Source organism: Engraulis encrasicolus, chromosome 23, assembly GCF_034702125.1.
Source record: "Engraulis encrasicolus isolate BLACKSEA-1 chromosome 23, IST_EnEncr_1.0, whole genome shotgun sequence".
In the NCBI taxonomy this organism is placed as follows: Eukaryota; Metazoa; Chordata; class Actinopteri; order Clupeiformes; family Engraulidae; genus Engraulis; species Engraulis encrasicolus.
In genome coordinates this window covers 15224870-15245967 of record NC_085879.1, presented here as the reverse complement: position 1 = coordinate 15245967, position 21098 = coordinate 15224870, and the positions used below count along the sequence as shown (strand labels likewise).

Sequence of the window (21098 nt, the reverse complement as noted above, 5' to 3'; positions counted from 1 at the left end):
AGAAGAAAATTGAGCAAACTCTGCTGGAGCAGGTCGCCGTTTGGCTCGTAGCCTACGGACAAAGACGACAAGAACTGCAAAGAAAATGGCTTGCCTTTCAAGAACAGTTTTATTACATGGCAAAGTTGTCGATTCAGAAGCTGTATGGGACGCAGCGCATGTTAAGAAGACAAAGACGCATGAAAATACGAGCAGCTCGACAACTGAGAGTGAACAGAAGGAGACGTGCGAACATGCCCAGTTATCAAGAATCAAGATCAAGAGCTTTTTATTGTCATTGACAAATAAATTTGACAACGAAATTGCGTTTTAGAATACACTGTACATGTACCCCAGGGCCGCTGCTCATACGAGCGCCGCCACTAACACACCTCCACCACCTAGGCTCAAGTTTAATACACATTGGGAAAGGATGAGGGTAAAAAATATGTCCATGTCTTCATATTATAGAGTTACAACATCAAGGCATAGATGAAAAAAAACCTCATATTTTAGCAAAAAAGCAGTAGAGACAAACATTCGTATGAACCGGGGGGTGGGGGTGGGGGGGTTGGAGATGGGGAAGGGAGAGAGGTTGCAGATAAGACAGAGGACGCGTTGAAGTTGAGGGAGGGGGGGGTGGCACTGGGTAGTCCTATCCCCACTGTGCACCAGATCTTATCCGCCTGAGAGACGGCCTTGGCCTGGTCCACAGCAAGTCCAAAACAACACCAGGTGTCCATTGTGATGGGTAGGGAGGCAGAGTCTCCTGACACTGCTTGTCCTCCAGGGAGAGATAGATGAGTCCTGACCTAGGTCAGGTCGCTGATTTGCTGGGGCGCCAAAGACAGATTAGATTCATGTTTGGGTTATTGCAGGCATTCCTTTTTACTGCTCTGCAGGGATACGCATGTGACTGGCCACACGTCTCAAATACAGATGAATTTCCAACAATTTTGCCTCCAGCCCGATCGATTCAATTTGGCGGTTGTGTGCGACAAGTCCATCAATGCGGCGATCCATAGCTTCGAGGTGGCGTTGTACGGCCACAAGCCCTTCCAACAGTCTGTCCATCGTACGGTGACCAGCCACAGAACTCTCCAAAGCGTGATTCACAACCACATTCTGTGCTCGAACTTCACTGCCCACCTTATCAATCAAGCCGCGCAGCTTGGGGCCCATAATAGCTGCTGCGATCTTCGTACAGTTGCGGTAGATCAGGCCCAAGAGTAATCCAATTCCCAACAAGCCTGTCACCAGAAAGCCAAAGATGTATAAATCTTCAATGTCCTCCACGTCCATCGGAGCAAGACACATGATGCGCCACTTCCCCCACGGGTCCATCACGTAGCCAGCTGCCGATGTCCCGTCTGGACAGTTGGGCTCCCCCGAACCCACTTTGATCTTCGAAAAGATGGTGTCAATTGCGTTGATAGACCAGTTGACCAAATCCATTGTTAATTTCAAATTCAGGAGAAAAAGACAGCGGGAGCCTCTGCAGAGTAAGTCAGACGAAGACAGAGTGCATAGCAGGGAGAAGGATAGGAGATAGGGAGAGGGAAGAGCTAAGAAAAACACGTCCGCCTCCTCCGAGGTCATCCCCCCGAGTTAATCCCCCCAATCGCGCACAGAAGCATGAGCCCCGGACATAGCGAGACATGAATGTGCAGGTAATTGAATAAGTTACCATGTGAAAGGAGACCAAATCCCGGAGACATAGCCATCAGTTGCTATAGAAAATTATGAGCCCCGGACAGCGACACACCCCCTCGTTGCGGCGTGCCACTTGTCTATTCATTCATGTTATTTCCATCCATTTGACATTAAAGCCCTTGTGTAAATTTCAAACTGTGTTTGGCGATCTGTCTGAAACGTGCGATATAGCCTACCAGACCTACTAGTAGAGCGGCTACAGGAAAAATCGTGCAAATTATGATACAAGCGTGAAATTCGGCAAGTATGTGCTCAAGACCCATACGATCAAATCTACCCGATTGGCCACTTGAAATGGCGGCCATTTTCCAAGATGGCCGCCAAAAAAGACCCCAGAAATGGATTTATTGCATAGAATTGACCTAGAAATGTATAATACAAGCATGAAATTCAACATGTATGTGCTCAAGAACAATATGATCAGATCTACCTGATTGGTCACTTGAAATGGTGGCCATTTTCCAAGATGGCCGCCAAAAAAGACACCAGAAATTGATTTATTGCATGTAATTGACCTTGAAAATGATGATACAAGTATGAAATTCAACATATATGTGCTCAAGACCAATACGATCAAATCTACCTGATTGACCACTTCAAATGGCGGCCATTTTCTAAGATGGCCGCCAAAAAGGACCCCAGAAATAGATTTATTGCATAGAATTGACCTAGAAAATGATGATACAGGCATGAAACTCAACATGTATATGCTTAAGACCAATACTGTCAAATCTACCTGATTGGCCACTTGAAATGGTGGCCATTTTCCAAGATGGCCGCCAAAAAAGACCCCAGAAAGTGATTTATTGCATAAAATTGACCTAGAAAAGTATGATACAAGCATGAAAAATTCAACATGTATGTGCTTAAGACCAATACAATCAAATCTTCCTGACTCGCCACTTGAAATGGGAGCCATTTTATAATATGGCCACAAAAAGGCTGAATTTAGCCCAGAGGTGAGCAAAAAAAATGATGATACAAGTATGTAATTTTGTGTGTTTGTGCTTAAGAGCAATAGGCCTAAAATCAAATCCACTCATTTGCAACTTGAAAATGTATGGTAGCCATTTTTAAAGATGGCCATCAAAGAAGACACTAGAACTTCATTAATTGCAATTAATCTAGCAGATGTGGCCCAAATCAATGTTAACATTCACTGTTTGAATTTCCAATGATTTCATCATAGAAGGAAACACAATCAAGCAAAAAGGCACACAACTATAGGCTACCGAGGGTAACCCCGGCTCTCTGAGGCATATGAACCAGACATCTCACTATGGCCGCGACCATTTGCCAAAACTTGCTTTCAACCATACCGTCAGGCCAATGAGCTGCACAGCTGGGGATCCCGCCCCCTCGGGGACAAAGCCCAGGTGCGCTGGGCTCTGAGCTTCAATCTGAGGCAACTAACCTTTGAGCTTGTGGGTGAGTGTAGCAATCTAGTGAGATGTCTCGTTCATCTCCCTCAGAGAACCAGAGATACCCTCGGTAACGTATAGTTCTCTTTTTGTCGAAACACTCGACATCCCACTATGGGTATTGAAAAACTCCAGATTGAGTTGACTTTACCTAGAATGCGCAAACAAAAGCTTGGCCGGGGCACAGACCGTTCTCCTGCCGATGCAGAGCTGTTGAAGGCGAAGAGGCAGCGTCCATCAGCAGTGATAAACGTCATGCTCACCCAACGCGCAGCCCGAGACGCAACAGCCGCCCAAGGGCCCAGGGTCTTCGTTCCGAACCCGAAGAAGAGAGGCTAGGCACCAGGCGCACAAAGGCAGCGTCCGGACATCCAATACCACGGAGAGCACGCAGTGGAGGGAACCCAGGGCACGGAAACCACCCGTCTGGGTGTAACCGATGTGCAGTTGGAGCCCACAGAGGTGTAGCAAGGCCCCCAATACCAAGTGGTATTCCCCAATGGCAAACCAGGCCTTGGCACAAGGGGGCATTTCCAGCATGTTCAGTACTAAACATCCGCAGGTGCAACCGTGCTGGCAGAAAAGACCATTCTCGAGCAGGGCCGTAGGTCCAAGTTGCAGACGGAGAACCTAGTAGCAACCACCACCACAGCGAGCTGGCCAAGCCAGCCCCGATAGATACCCGTTTGAGGGCACACACTATGGTTCCCAAAGTCCAAGGGGGACATCAAAGATAAACTTCCCCTCGATCATGCATCCTGGTCGAGCAGGGGCCTGAGATACTTCATTGGAGGAGTATGGTCTAGCTAACCACGGTCGCCCTACCCAGGGACAGCACTCCAGGCAGCACAATTGACACTCGCGCTCCTGCTGAACGAATGAGACACACACAGTAAGGGATGACCGACCCAAGGGAGACACGTGTAACCGCGCGAATAGACCAGGCGCGATGCGATTCAAGCGACAGAGTGCAGCAGCAAGCGATACGAGCGATTGAGGATGTCCGTACAGGCAGAAGGCAAAGCATTCAAGCATTCCCATTGGCTGTGGTCACTGACCTCTATACAGTCATTGGCTGTCGCGGCTTGTCGCCGAACCGCGTCATAGAAAGTTGAAAAGATTTCAACTTCAAACTGTCGCGCTCGTCGCGCAAATCGCTCTAGTCTCCAGAATCGCTTTTGTCGCGCGACTCAATACAAAGTGAATTACTTCCGTCGCTCGCCTCGCTCAGATCCCCGCTGGTGTATTTCTGCGGTAATGCGTCCTATTAGGAGAGGCGAGGATCCAGGTGGCCTTGACACGATCAGCCTTCTCACCCTCGGGTAGAGGGCGCAACTGACTAGAGAAGTTGCGTTCCACAGAATGTTCCACAGTCTCTGGGAGGAGGCTCTTATCTTTGAATGTTCCAGGCTGACAAGCCAAAGCCATTATGTGATAGCTAAATCAAACATGTCAATGTCAAGTCCAGAGCAAATAAACTAAATTCATGACAATGCTTGTTTCTGGTGTACCTTTTTTTTAACAGCAATATCGAGAGAACCACGAATTGCCGTTATTGACACATTATTACCGCAGTGTCATTGTATTATTAGCATCTCATAGCCTTCGGGGTGTGTGTGTGTGTGTGTGTGTGTGTGTGTGTGGGGCACTGCCTCCATTGATATTAAATTAAGAACTGGCATTAGCATGTCATCACCATGCTATTTGTGTGTCATACTGTGAGTGGCTTATGTGTCATTGCAGAACATTTTTAATATCTGTGTCACTTCATCATCCATGCTAACATATTTAAGGAGAGCGAACAATTATTTCCACCAAATTTGCAATTTGCACTTATGAAATTTGCTAATTTCTAGGGTCTTTTTGGCCGCCATCTTGGAAAATGGCCAGCATTTTAAGTAGCAAATAAAGTAGACTTGATTGTAGGCCTATTGGTCTTAATCACATACAAGCCAAATTTCATCATAAATTGCTTGGACAATTCTGTGCAATAAATCATTTTCTAGGGTCTTTTAGTTTTTTGGCAGCCATCTTAGAAAATGGCCGCCATTTCAAGTGACTAATTGGGTAAATTTGATTGCACTGGTCTTAAGCACATGTGCTTTCATGCTTGTATCATAATTTGCTAGGTCAATTCTATGCAATAAATCAATGTCTGGGGTCCTTTTGGCGGCCATCTTGGAAAATGGCCACCATTTCAAGTGGCCAATCTGGTAGATTTGATCGTATTGATCTTAAGCACATACATGTTGAATTTCATGCTTGTATCATAATTTTCTAGGTCAATTCTATGCAATAAATCAATTTCTGGTGTCTTTTTTGGCAGCCATCTTGGAAAATGGCCGCCATTTCAAGTGGCCAATCAGGTAGATTTGATCATATTGGTCTTAAGCACATACACGTTGAATTTCATGCTTGTATCATAATTTTCTAGGTCAATTCTATGCAATAAATCAATTTCTGGGGTCTTTTTTGGCAGCCATCTTGGAAAATGGCCGCCATTTGAAGTGGCCAATCAGGTAGATTTGATCGTATATGTCTTAAACACATACATGTTGATTTTCATGCTTTTATCATACATTTCTAGGTCAATTCTATGCAATAAATCCATTTCTGTAGCCCTTTTTGGCGGCCATCTTGGAAAATGGCCGCCATTTCAAGTGGCCAATCAGGTAGATTTGATTGTATTGGTCTTAAGCACATACCTGCCAAGTTTCATGCTTGTATCATAATTTGCACGATTCAAGCCAAATTGGCCTTGTAGCCGCTCTACTATTCGGCAATAATAGCGCAAAAGCTAAATAAGCCGACATAAATGTCATGTGTGAGTATTTGTGAGACACTTTTTATTGGTGTCCAGTGGAAAGCATGCCAAATCACGATAATGGCACAAGAGTTGGCGGCTAAAAGCACAAAAAAGCCGACATGACTTAGCTATGACATCCCAAGTTTAAGTGTAGTGGTGCCCATGATGCCCTGATAACAACAAAAAAGTTATGTTGGCTAAATAACTTTAAAAACACAAACAGAAGTGCCAAGGTTGCATCTTATGAAATTATGCCATAAGAAAGCCAAACACCCCAAACTAATGCTTAACCATAATTTGCCCAGAATTTAGCGATAAGTCCCCCATGCAGCCACATTATTACACAGAGGTTGACCCCGCCTCCGAGCCTCGGCGGTGCTTGATGGCCCCGGATGGCCCATCGAATTCGACGGGCCAGGGAAAGCGGCCCTTAGCCCCACAACCTGGCCCGGCGGCCATCTTTAGCACCTAGCCCCCTTTTGATGAGATCACCGTCAGCCCCCTTTTGTCCGGGCCAGCCCGGGGCTGGCCCTGCAATGAGACCAAGGCGTGTGGCGTGTGGAGGTTTCATTGCGCGCCGCTACCCAAACGAGCTTTCTGCGCCTCGGAGCACTTCTCAAGTTTTCAAGATTTGTTGTGTGTGTTGAGACTGGATATGTAGGCTAGTGACTTTGATTTGGTTCCACTCTGCAATAAATTCAGCTCATGCCATAGATTGACCCAAATGTCAAAATGATCTATGCACCTCCAATTCCCTTTTGAAGTAGTTTTTCAAAGTGAGACGCTTCCGAAGACGAGGTGGGAAATTGTTTTAGTTCTACCGCTAAGCAACCATAAACGAGACAGCAGTTCTGTCAGCAATCATTAATACTAAACTAGGCCTACAGCTAAATAAGAGAGCAGACCTATTTTATTTATTATAGGTTTTGTGCGGGTTTTAACAGTCTTTACCAGTTGATTCATGTTGACTACAAGAAGGAAACTCAGCTGGATCGTACAGAGTCAAGCGGCTAGCGCAGTGGTTAAAGTGTCCGACCTGGGTTCTCAAGATCATCAGATCAAATCCCTGTAGTAGCGACATAGTGATGATGATTCAACTAGTTCTTGATTTCGCAGGGTAGCTTTCTAATAAACTTGACCAAGTAAACTATGACATCATCTGCCAGGCTGGTATAGTGGTGAAGGCGACAGAGTATCACTTAAATAATTGTGAGTTCGAATATAAGTAGTGGATAACTGATATTTGTTGGTACCCCTTGAATTACATTTAATTCATATAATGTGAATTATAGTAGGCTAATATTTCTTTCTGGTTATTTTAATTGGCTGCTTATTGTGTTGCGTTTATGGCCGATCACTCCCAGTTGCGCGCCGACCTCCACACAATGATGCTCTCTCACTTCCAACACAGGGTCAGCGTTAACCTTGATTTTAGTGTCCCACAATCACGAGTAATTAATTCCATACACACACACCATCACATTTATTGAAACAGAACGGATACAAATAAGACGCGAGAAAAAAGTTAAAATTAAATCCAATGCCTGCGGTGCCAATTCATTGCACACCAGATGGCGCCAGTGAGAACTGAGGCTTCGAGAAAGGCTTCGAAAGCTCGAACCTTTTTGCATGAAAGCCTCATTGGTTCAGGAAGCCTCATTTCGCCATCACTACTTACATGTATATGACGCCCATTTTCCGTTGGTATGTGAGGAACTTTTCCCCCATATCGCCAAGAAACTTGTAAACCACACAGACAACGCGTGGTTCTGTTCAATCAGGAAGGTGATGTTGACCGCGGCTGATGGCTTCTTTGTGGCTTGTGTGTGGAATTCGCATTGTGCCAATTAGTTTTACTGCCACCTAAAGGCTTGGTGTAGAACTAATTTAACCAGAGACGGTCTATTTTCAACTAACTTGAACAATCCTTGCTTTAGTTCAGAATACCATTTTAAAAAAAAAAACAGAGTGGCCAAGCACATTGATGTTTTTCCTCAAAAGCAGCAGAGGAACCTTTTTAATTCGAAGGGTCACTTCAAAATGTAGGCCTATGTCCAAGAAAGATCATTCAGATGATTCTATTTTGATAGCCTATTCTGTAGGTTCATGAAATGTTTATAGCACAGATCGAATTGTTTGATCAACTTAATTTCTGAGCTTATAGTATCATAATAAAATGTACTGACAGCAAAGCTGTGGCTAGTAGAAAGGTTTATGCAGGGGTGGGGAACCTTTTTCATTCGAGGGGCCACTTCAAATTCCTACCATGGTCATAAAATCCTCCGGGGGCCGTACTATGAACACAAATCAGGATTTCCCCATAAAATGTAGGCCTATATAGACACCTTTAGGCCTATATAGACATAGACATCTTTAAAGGTAGACACCTTTAAAACAGTCCCCACCTTTTCTAGGTCCCCTGAATATAACTTAATTGCATTGGAAATGTAATTTCTAAGATTCCTTTAGGCCTGCAAAATATGTCATAGGCCTATTTCATGTGAAGTTGCAAAACATTATAATGATATCAGGGGCCGGATAAAACAGCCTCAAGGGCCCTCGAGACATAGGTTCCCTACCCCTGGTTTAATGGTTAGTGATTCTGAAAAACACCACTGGGCAGCGTGAAAAAACATACACACACACAGACACACACATTTTAGTAAAAGGCCAAAAAATGCCCTTGGGCCCCCAACAATCCCGTTGCCTAGGGACCCCAAAATCCTAGAAACAGGCCTGCCGACCCCCCACTCCCTCCCACCCACCTGACCTCACCCCACCCCACCCCACTTGAAATTGACTGGGGCAGCTCCCGACCTGATCACTGGCATTTACATATTAAAGGCTCTTCTAAGAAAGGGATGGGAGGGGGGCATGGGGGAGCCGCAAATGCTGTGGCTTGAGGTATGAGGCAATTTAAGGTGCAAAACTCATCCACAAATTCCTCTTTTCATGCAGTGTCCCATATCAGCCAAAAAGTTAATCATAATTTACATAGTTACTCATAAATTGAACAGAATAACTATGCAGTTGTTATTTATTTAGTAAGGTGCCATTTCCACGTAGCAGGATAATTTTACATGTGGATATTTTGTTCTCCTTTTTAAGCGGAAACACGACAAAATAGTTTTTTTTTTTGAGGCAGGTTTTTTGATATGGCTACATGGAGATAGAAGGCCAATACCAATGCTTTTTCAGAAATAGTACAATACGTGGAAGCGGTTTCTAAATTCCTTTTTAAGCGGAAACACGACAAAATTGATTTTTTTTAGGCAGGTTTTTTGATATGGCTACGTGGAGATAGAAGGCCAATACCAATGCTTTTTCAGAAATAGTACAATACGTGGAAGCGGTTTCTAAATTCATCCTCACTGTTGTCCTAGTTCTCTAGGCTCATTGGTGGTGTTAATGTGCATAGGCATGGTGTGATGTGACGGTGGAAAAAGGAATGGATTGGGGGGGGGGGGGGGGGGGGGGGGGGGGGGGGGGGGGGGGGAATCAGTTTATTTTCTCGTTGAGGACCCAGTGGCAGCAGAGGGGTTGAAGTACAGGGGTAGTAATGTCAGCATCTGAAACAGCACAGAAACAAGAGACAAACAGTACATAAAATTAAAAAAAAAAAAAAAACAGCGACACTGCATACCAACCATTGACACACAGCTGCACATATATTATAAAAGTATCCAGTGAGGCTCATGAACTGACCTGTGGTGAGAGTGAGTGTCAAATGTTTATGTTAAAAAGCATCATGAGATTAACTTACAGTTTGAGGATCTCTTCTGACCCCTGTAACGGTAGATTCTTCTCAGGCCCATGACCTGAAGACGTGGGCTCATGGACTGACCTGTGACAAGAGCTAGAAAGTCAAATGTCTGAAGTGTCACCGTCTACAGGCTCTTCCTACAGCAGGGGTGGGGAACCTATGTCTCAAGGGCCGTTTCACCGGGCCCCCCGACATAATTTCAATGTTATGCAGCTTCACATGAAATAAAACACATTTTGTAAATGAATCTTAGGAATGACATTTGCAATACAATTAAGTTATATTCAGGTGACAAAGAGAAGGTGGGGTCTGTTTTGAAGCTGGCTGCCTTCAATATAGGCCTTACCTGCCTGTGGATGAAAAGTCTATCATCTATATTGACCCTTTTAATTTAAAAGTGTACTCGCTACTCTGTGGTATTTTTTATACAGTCAAGGATAAGTGGGGCAGTCATTGGTAAGCGGTTAGGGTGTCCTGTAGCCCAGGGCTGAACAACCCAAAGGTTGCTGGTTCATCTCCCAGCCCGCCAGGTTGGTGGAGGGAGTAATTAACCAGTGCTCTCTCCACCATCCTCCATGACTGAGGTACCCCAAGTATGGTACCTTCCCGCCACACTGCAACATACTGCTCCCTTGGGATGCCAATGTAGGCTGCACCCTTGCACAGGTGAGGCATAAAATGCAATTTCGTTGTGTGCAGTGTATACTTGTGTGCTGTGTCACAATGGCAAAGGTGGGCTTTCACTTATATACACCTAGAGATTTTTTCCCCTGAGTCCAATGTTTTTAAAACAGTTGAAACATGAACATTTCCAGTCAATATTTACAATGGAATAGTAGACCTCTGTGTCATATTCCCAAGGAATGGTAGCATCGCATCTGCTGTGCTGTGCTGAGTCAAAGTAATTCATAAGCCTACTGGTTGTGTTTTCCCTGCCCATTCACAACTTTGATGGCCTGCAATTTATTCAGATGTGTTCTACAACTTTTTGATGAAACTTCCATTTTACATTTGATACCACAAACTAGGCTTACTTGTTGTGCTGTGTGGATTTTTGTTGAGCAGGGATCTCACTTACCAATTAGCATGTTTTCCTCTTGTTACCAGCATCAGTCTGAACCTGACTGGACACCTGTGCACTTCACCATATGTGAACTCTGAGGGCAAGTGTACAAGCGGATTCCAAAAAAGTTGGGACACTTTGTATTTTGTGAATAAAATCAAAATGCTGGCATTTTCAAAACATCTAATATGTTAATAATGTAGAGCATTATGTACAGACAACATATCAGTTGTTAAAGTCGAGCAGAATTATTGTTTTGAGGTAATTATGTGATCATTTAAAATTTGACCCATGCAACAAATCTCAAAAAAGTTGGGACAGAGCCAAAACATGTTGTAATAGTTGGATAATTCTAAAAATAACACAACGAAGAATATTTTAAAAGGAACTATATTGACTGCCAACATTAATGCACAACTAAAATACCATCACAGAAAGGCTGTGGCACTCAGCAGCGAAGATTTTGAGGGACTAATTACTTATCTATTACACAGAAAGATTGAATTATCAAAATTGCAGGCATATAAGGCCTATTTCCGTAATATAGAGTTCTGTGTAATCATTGCATGAGTTATGAGATCATGACATACTCGTGGTCAATAAGCAAACTATGACACTCCAACAATGACAGCTCTCGAAAAAATGACCGTAAACACAACACTTGATTAATGCACATGATGCACACATTAAACAGTGTTGCATGCGGAAAAGCTCATTCTATGAACCTAGGAGACATGTGGAACTGTCCTCTGGTTACAGGATGGAAAATATTTAATCCTTTTTGAAAATTATGGAGTCATGCACCCTCCAGGTTATATAGAAATTGAATACTTCAGCTTGATTTAGTGGTCAGTCTGAAAGACAGAATATACGATGGTAAGGGGGTGCAGAGGTGACTTGGTTAGGGTCTTCTTACTCATGTAGAGTATTAAAATGAATGTTGAATGATACATACAGACTTTAAACAGCAAACATAGCTACCAAGGCATTATATTATGGAGCACCGCCTTTAGATATTGTCCCCTAATGGTGGCAAATTTAAATCTCTACTATGTTCCAATAGTGTGGTTCCATCATAAGAGTAAACAGGTCACAAAATTGTTTTCTTGCAGTCAGGATATGCCCATATTAAGCATTACAAAAAGGTAAACAAGTTGAAGAACACACTTATCAGTTGAGCTGCTGAAATCATGTCTCGCACATCAAAATATCTAATTTTTGAATAAAATTATGCCATCAGTCAAAGTATTTAACTGTTCAGTCTCATCCCTTGTGTTGTGTTAGTCTTATCTAATATAAAATGCATTTTATTGGCCCTGTCCCAACTTTTTTGGGATTTGTTGCAAGGGTGAAATTTTAAATGATCACATAATTACCTCAAAACAATAATTCTGCTTCACTTTAACAACTGATTTGTTGTCTGTGCATACTGTTCTACCTTGTTAACATATTGAATGTTTTGAAAATGCCAGCGTTTTGATTTTATTCACAAAATACAAAGTGTCCCAACTTTTTTGGAATCCGCTTTGTAGAAGCCTGGCAAATAAAGACAGGAATAAGTCGGTCTCAGTATCACTGTGCAACTACATTCACAATGTAATATGTTGGTTGAATTCTGTCCATCACAATTTAATATTATGGTTTACATTTCGGCATACAACTTTCACAATGCCAAATTAGTTACATTTAGCTAGCTAGTGTCCTATTTGGTAAGGACATGTACAAGTGATGTAGGCTGTACAGCAGGGGTGGGCAACTTTCATTATAAGGTGGGCCAACATTTTTAATTACCACAATCAGTGGGCCACATCACCACGCACTTGAATTTACAAAAGGATACTTCACTTTTTCTTTATTTATACCTGAATGCTTACACTATTGATTTATAGGGGGTTAAAAACTGTCCTGCACCCGAGCCTCCAGTTGCCCATCCCTGCTGTACAGTATCCTAACAGCAAGGCTCTCATAGTATTTCAAATAATGGTCTATATAAAAACTGGTTATAATAGGTACAGTGCAGCATAAACAGGGTTGAGGGGGTGGTTTCTTTTATTTCGTTGTACCTACCGAGTAGTTTAGCCAATGTCTGTGTGACACGTTCATGCTGCCACCTCCACAGCATCCTCTTCACAACCGCAGGGGCAAAGCATCCTTTTTCAGTCCAAGATATAGACTAGAAAATGAGTGACAGCATCACAATCAGGTATGCAAGTGTAGTGGACCCCCCATTTTTGTCTTTTTGTTATTCCCTTATTCTCACTCCCTGTCTTTTTGTTGTCCTGTCAGAAGTTGTCTTTTAGTTTAATTATGCTGTTGCACGTTTTCGCCAATAGATGGCATCATAGGACCAGCAATGAGTGCAGAGACCCTCTCTGGTGCAGTAGCCAGTGACTTCGGTCACATAAGAAGAACGAAACGTGGAAGTGACAGGCTTTGTTATGATACAGAAGGCAGTGGTGTCAGCTGTACAGTTATGCTGAGGAAAATGTAAATAAATAACGAACTCTACACACTTGAGGATCTTATTTGTTAAGTGTTCAACATAAGCATTCACGCAATAATGCCACCAGGTCACATTTAAGATTTAACTAGGAGTATGTAAAATATTTTGTTATGGATCTTATGTAGTGATAGACTTACCATTTCTTGTTCTGGCATATCTGGCCTATTCCCAAGAGAAGGCTGATGTCCCTGTCTGTTGATCTGATTTTGACGTCGGCAAGATGCTTCGTGCTGTCTGGGTTTCAAACCTAGTGGTGAAATGACAAGGGATTTTATGTAAACAAAATGCGTATTTCTAGTAAACAGATCTAAGAAGTTCCCAGAGCACCCTACGATAGCTGGCATGGTTGGCACAAAGACCCAAAGAGCAAAATTGTCCCAAGATTGTCTTCCAAACAATTCCACTCCAAACATTTTCCTTCTGAAATAAACAATGTCCATATCCAATCAAACCTCAGTAGGCAGCTATCTCGTCAGGTCGGCCTTACCATAGACACATCTAAGCTTATGGGCCTTACGAGTGGCCCGTAAATTTACAATCTCAAACGTCATCACCGTATAAGCCATGGCACAACACAAGCGTTTTTTTGAGAATACAATATATCTTGGCACGTTTGCGCTAGTTATCTGAACACTGATCGTTAACGAATGGCCGAAATAGTGTAGAGCTAGCTGTCATTTATGTTGTGCTAGCTAGGGTCAAGTCGGCTCATCCAAACTAGCCACAGTAGGGGGGGGAGGATTACGCTTCAAATGAACGTGAATGACTCAAAACTTAAGAAATATGTTGTTAGAATGTACCGTATACAAGGTTAGTCTATGAGGTTAAATAGTTTTCTAACATATACATATTTTATATCCCAGTTACGTACCTTATCTTCTGCACGAATCGAGGCCTCCTGTTTCATTGGGCACAATCACGTCACTGGGTAGTCTAATGTTGCCTTCACCAGCTCGGGACCTCTCGAGACAGCTGACGACACTGCTCACATGACAATCGAGTTCTGGAGTTTGGCGCATGAACGCCACTGATCCCGGAACAATCGGGATTCATGCGTGTTTTGTTTTGGTTCTCTTTTCTTTTTTTCACCTCACCTTGAGCCTCCACACCCACGACATATAATTTTAGCTGAAGTAAGCTAAATTAAACAGCCAGAGACCAGCATTACTGACCTATGTGCATCTGCAATTGAATGACATTGACTGGTGTTGTTGATAGTGATTACAAGATGATATTTTAGCATTTATGATACTGTTTACATGTCAGTTGCATGCATGGGCGCCATGTTGATGATGCGTGTGTCGTCACACAAAACACAAGCTCGGGAACTCGTTCTTCTATACTTCCGCCAGAGATCAACCTCGATAATTATCGATCTGACATTGCGTCACCAAATGTTCACTCCCACTTTCCCGAGGTTTTAGGTCGGCTTTCTGGGGATTCTCGACTTTTTGAACGAGGTATAAGTATGATTATCAGTTTTGAGAAGTGGTGACTTGGCGTTTGGCCTACCACAAGGGTCTTATCATTCTCTAATTGTAAGCTAGCCTATTAATATAATAGCCTATATTTGGTTACGGTTTGAACTGAAATACGTTTATACATTATAAAGAAGTAAGGTCATTGAAATCGTGAAAAAAAAACTGACTAAATGTGGAAGTCGTCGCTGCAGCGCCACAGAAACTCCTTCGGCTGGCTCCCTTCAGGGCGTTGGTGATGGCTGGCTAATGACCACACATCGGAACGAGAGACACCTTAAATAAGCCGCTAAAAGAATGCTATGGTGGGAAACGAAACGTTACATTAAGACGGGAGCAGGTAATAAGAATGAAACGTGACTCCCTGTGTTTGCGGGGAGGGGGTGTAGGCTACTATGATGGCCTGGGGAGGTTGCTTCAAGGCGCAGTCTGCAGGTGACGAAGGAAGTGTCGAACGCCACAGCCGCTGTTCCTGACAATGCTCTGTAGCTTCTCTGAAGTTGCCCATTGCCTGGTTGAGATGACTGGCTCCACGAGGATTGTTATGCACATTGGCAATGGGCTGATTATTTCGGCTGGTCATAGAAATCCACACTAGTAGCCTAAACATAGGCTAGGCCAGGGTTTCCCAAACTGTGGTCCGTGCACCCCTGGGGTTGCGCAGCCTGCCATAAGGGGGTGCGCGAGCTGAATAGAGCAATGGTGAGAGTTTTTTATACAGCATCAATGAACTTTAAGTAGTTTTTAATTGTATGCTGGAAGGGTCCATTTGAAGTGCAGTTTAACTCCAGAACTTGGAAAAGAGGATTATTCAAAACTGTGCATAATGTGCATGAATGCACAGTGAATCTACTTGCGTGGCCATCAGCACACCAAAATATTCGCTAAGGGGGTGCGCGAGCCACAATGAAATGTACAAGGGGGTGCGCGGGGAAAAAGTTTGGGAACCGCTTAGCCTGAGTGTCATTTAATGACTACAACATTATTCCATTATTGCTGGAAAGGCAACATTAACTAAGGTTGGATTCATGTATGACTGGGTTGATCTGACAGGATTTTCATCAGCCATGTTAATACATGATATGTTAACCTTGTAATTCACACCACGAATTTCCCTCTGATATACCACATTTACTTAATGGTGAGTCCTCATCACTCATGTCATGACTCCTTATTAACTAATGATAGATTAAATATCACTATGTACATAAATCATGTGTTAATTCACCATAAATCATACATTACTTCCAACATTATTCCGTTATAATTCATGCACCATTATTGTAAAGTGTTACCGAATTGTTTAATAGCCTATTAGAGTGTCCCATAAAATTCATCTTCACAGTATCTTTCCTTTAATTTCCACACACCTGTTAAACTTGATCTGAGTATTTTACAATCACAACTCAAACACATGATGATTCACACATCCCGTCGCGTTTATTGAAACGGATACAAAAAACAAGAAACAAGAAAAAAGGTCAAATTAAATCAATGCCTGCCGTGCTGCATTGCACAGCAGATGGCGCCAGCGAGAACTGTTCGTTGAGGCTTCGAGAAATGAACCCTTTGGTGAACCTTTTGGCTTGAAAGCCTCATTGGTTCAGGAGGCCTCATTATGCCATCACTAAAAATAGTCAAAAAATAATGTCCAAAGTAATTCAGTCTCAAAAAGGTAAATTCAACTTACAGCCACAATCTGAAGTACAACAGTTTACCTGAGCTGGTACTCAATGCTTCTGCTCACTCTCTCTCTCTCTCAGAATGATCACAGCCCAGTATTTCAGATGCTCAACCCCTCCCACAGGTCATACTATCTTCACATTTAAACTCAATAATCACTAATAGGCACTTTAACACATTACTTCTACATTCAGTAATTGGTTGCAAATTAATACACTTCATATGCATCATTATCATTGCACAATTCCCTTTGTAAAGCACATTATTTCAATACTTCATCAAAAACCCCGTAGAAAATAGTTTGCCCCGTACCCACGCTGCATCCCAGATAGCAAAATGTTTTTGGCAGAGTTTTGGGCCAAATCGTGTCTTGGCCTTTTGGCTGGCTTCGGTTTGAGTCCCCGGGCCAAAAGTGGCCCAAATTTGGCATGCCAAAACCAACCAAACCCAGCCATAAATTGACCAAAGTTCACCCAAAACCTATTTGGGATTTCCACGTACAGCCTTAAAGGCCCCAAAAGGAATTCCAGACCCCACCCTTCAGCCAAAATGCAGCCATAAAGTACCCATAACTGCCATAAATGAGCCTAAATACTGCCATAATGTACCCATAATTCAGCCATAATGTACCCATAACTCTCCCAGAACAGCCATAAATGACCCTAAATACTGCCATAATGTACCCATAATTGATCCCAAATGTAGCCATAATGGGGCCAAATGTCACTTATTTGTCTTGTAAGTTTCCCTGTATACTTAAAATGTAAGTACCGGTATACAGAGAAACTTATAAGACAAATAAGTGACATTTGGCCCCATTATGGCTACATTTGGGATCACTAAATATTCCTGTTTTATTGTTGAAAATCGCACATTTAATAAATGCGTGATTTTCAACAATGAAACTGGAATATTTATGCATCTAGAAAAAAAACCAAGACAATTAAATACATTTCATTATACTTTATTGCCTCCAAATGCTGTGACTGGTTAGGGTGGGCAAGTGGCTGGATTTGATGGATGGGTATAGCTGCACGGCAGGTGGTGGACTGGGTGACTTGATGGGTGCTTGGATGTCTGGGTACAGGCCTCTTGTTTTCATCTTGGTCCCCTGGCCAGTAAAAGCAGGTACTCTATTGCCACATAGAGGTAGGTAGATCAGATCAGATTCGCGACATCTAGGAAAGAATAAAAAGATAAACCAAATTGAATTACTACATGCAAAAGTAACTTTGAAAACAGTGGCATTACATTTTTTTTCTTATTTTATTTAACCTTTATTTAACCAGGAAAATAAACCTGTTGAGATTAAAAATCTCTTTTAACAAGGGTGTCCTGGCCAAGTGGCGGCACAAATGCACTTGATTAATAGAGTAATAGACGGGAGAGGGGGGAGGGGTGTTATTAAAATTTGGTACCTGTTTTTGAGATCCGATTTGATTGACCCCTCCCACAGGTGACTGCAGTGTCCGTTCGCAGCACAGCATCTGAAAAGAGAATGTAGATGTTATTTCATATTTTATACATTTTAAATGACATGAGTAGTAGGCTACAGTAGATTGTACAACCATCTACGGAATTGTCAAAAGTAAAAGGGAGAAAAAGAATAGGAAAAAAACAATACTCAATCAAACAAAACCCTGCCAAAACATATAACTTGCACTTGAGTATATAGTAGCCCACTGATTCTAAGATCAGAGTACTGGTCAAATTGGAGGTTTTTTTAACCTAGCTTTTAGGTTTTTCAATAACAACAAAGCAGTAGGCTATCTATCTCATTGGGTGTGCCTACAGTAGAATAACTGGTGAAACAGACTAGTCACTATGTTATATCATGTGCCATTTTTAAAGCTTTCTGCCAATTAGTAATGCTCCCACTACCCTGGACTTGTCAGTAGGCATATCTGAGGTGTTTTTTTTCCCCTTATTCAGTCTTTTCCGAGATCCTGGTCTGGGGGCAGGCGTTTGTTTACATTTCACCAGGAATTCACTTCTACTTTTACCTTTGACACCTCTAGTAAGCTACTCTCTGTGTTGAGGTATTACAAATGTTAGAGCAAGATTAGGCCTACATGGGCCACATTTCTGTATACGGTTTACCCCCTGTTGTTGATAGCTGAACAATACACACTGCCTTAACAACTGATCATGTTAAATAGCCAGCGCTTAAACACAAACCGACCATTGCATTACCCAATACAGACGTATACTTAAAAGCAGTTACATTAAAAGCAAGGACTTTCACAACGAACGAAGATTAGACCAGAGAGGGAGGTTAATAAATTGTGGAACCAACCTGTAGTATGCCTGTCAAAAAACAAGTTCCTCCACCGGGTGACTGCCTTCAGCAGCAGCACATCTGAAAAGACAATGTAGAAAAAAAGCAGATTCACTCGATTGCTTCAGTAGTAGGCTAGAATTACAGTGAGTCCAACACTTTCCGTGACAGACAGATATTGCTAGATAGTGCTCTGCTTTGTGCCAATAGGTAGAAGATGCTCCATGCCTGAGTTAGCTAGCTCCCGGCTTTTGCTAGCTGTCGTTGGGCAGTTAAGCTGGGATTGCTAGTGTTGTTGTTCTTTGATTGAAATTCCCTTGGCATTGATATCTGAAAGTGAATTTCAACCACTGAACAACACTTAATCAACCGTTACTGAGTATGAGGGTAGCAACTAAGATTAAATGTCACAGTTGTGTGTCACAGACATTTGTGTTTTAGCTCCTGTTAAAAGGGTATCGAAGTTTCAGCGCATAACACGGCAACCGACGGTCACAGACCTATGAAATCAACATGAAAACCGATAACACAAAATGCCTCATCTCTTAAGTCATCGGCGGTTGTATTTAATATAAAAACATGTCAACTGCACTTACCTGCATAAACTGAAGTCTGACACACACTGGCTCTGGGAAAACTGAAGTGAGGCAAGCACGAGTTTCTCTTGACAGTTGATTTTGGCAGTCTTTTGGATTGCCGTAAGCGCACCAATGTAGAACGTTGCTGTCCCGCTCTCCACCCGAGGTTCAGATTAACATGCCATAACCTGGCCATAACTCATTCATTCACAGTCCGCGCGTTTTAATGTGTTGTGGGAAGCCATAAACAACCCATATTTTAGCCAAATCTTTGTTTTTTTTGCTTTCCAGAGGAACGCCCCAATTCACTGGCGCCCAGGTCAACCATAACCATGCCAAAATTTTGCCAAAAGCTTATGGCTTGCCAAAAGGAAGCCATAAATTGCAGATATCTGCCAAAACAAAGCCAAAATATCTGCTATCTGGGATTGCGCCGAGCTGAGGTGCTTGAACAAGCCCTCAGCCCCACTGCTCGAGTTTGCCTGTCATGGCGGCGCGCACACCATACAAACCTTCCCCAAACAAATGCTGCTGGAGTTCAAACTATTGGGCGAAAATGAACAACTTAACAAAACACAAAGAAAGGGGGCTCATAACATACAGGATTTAACCTGCGCTACTTGGTAAGTGTATGTTTACTATTTATCGCGTGAGTGTAGCCGAAGTCGGGGAAAAGTTTCAGTGTTTGTGTTCGCGTGAATGGATGTTTGTTTGAAGTCGCGTGTATTGCGCTAAAATGTTTGTAAATACTAATGTTTGATGCCGTGTCTGTGTTTACCGTTGTGTATGAATGTTATTGTTAGTGACTGTGTGTGTGTGCTTCTCATGTACTGACGCTTGTTAAAAGGATGGTATCAGCCGCTAGTCAGCTAAATACAGGTGTGCACCCCTGTTCCAGTGACCAGATACAATTAACAAGGTGCTGTACGGAGGAGCTAGACAGAGCACTCTGTCACACTCAAGCTACTACCTTGAGAATTTCTAAATTACGGTCAAGACAACTATTTGACACTAAAGTCCACCAAGTAGATTGCCGAGTGCGTCGCATCATCAGCTATAATTATTTCCATAGCGAGTAACCTCAGCTGATGGTGCGACGCACTCGGCAATCTACTTGGTGGGCTTTAGTGTCAAATAGTTGTCTTGACCGTAATTTAGAAATTCTCAAGGTAGTAGCTTCACAAAACACATTCTGCAGACCTTTCAAGAATACATGAAGGACTTTGGACACTTCGGTTTATGTGTGGATACCCTCAACATATTATGAGGTACGTGTGACGTTGTTTTGAGTTGTGCAAGACTTTAAAATGTTGTGTTTTTGAAATGTGTGTAACCGCCGAAAAACGATGCCCGCATCTTTCATATTGCATAGCTGATATGGCTAACGAGCAGTGTTGGGTAAGTTACTTTATAAATGTAATCCGTTACAGTTACAAGTTACCTTGATTAAAATGTAATTGTACTGTAACTTTTTGGATTACTTTTACAAAGTAACGTAACTGATTACTTTTGGATTACTTTTGGATTACTTAAGGTTTAAATGAGCATTGACCCATGTTAAACATTTTATTTGTGAGAACGGACACTTTTTTAACCAAATGTTAAAATGTTGATAGAGTGTCAAGGGTCTTACGGATAGGCACACAGATACGGCAGTAACGCAGGAGATGATGTTTTTCTTTTTAGATGCGTCCCAGCATCTCTATAAGAGGGTATGTCAATGTACGAGCACTTGCAGTGCACTCCTCTCTCCTGGCGCTGCACTTGTCTCGCAATGCAATCAGCTGCGTGCTCCGGGGCCAAATAGTCAACACTGCCACCTTGTGGACACAG

At 42.6% G+C, this 21098-nt stretch overlaps 1 protein-coding gene and 1 long non-coding RNA gene across 2 annotated transcripts in view; one reads left to right on the top strand and one right to left on the bottom strand.

The window, feature by feature from the left end:
• Window positions 1-21098, top strand: part of LOC134440294 (organic cation/carnitine transporter 2-like) — a 69099-nt gene that overhangs the window by 27750 nt on the left and 20251 nt on the right. The window lies entirely within an intron of this gene.
• LOC134440296 (uncharacterized) lies at window positions 12753-14736 on the bottom strand. Its single transcript, XR_010032941.1, has 3 exons — window positions 14120-14736; window positions 13386-13495; window positions 12753-12918 (listed from the first exon to the last, which is right to left on the bottom strand). It is a non-coding gene; the product is annotated as an uncharacterized LOC134440296 (long non-coding RNA).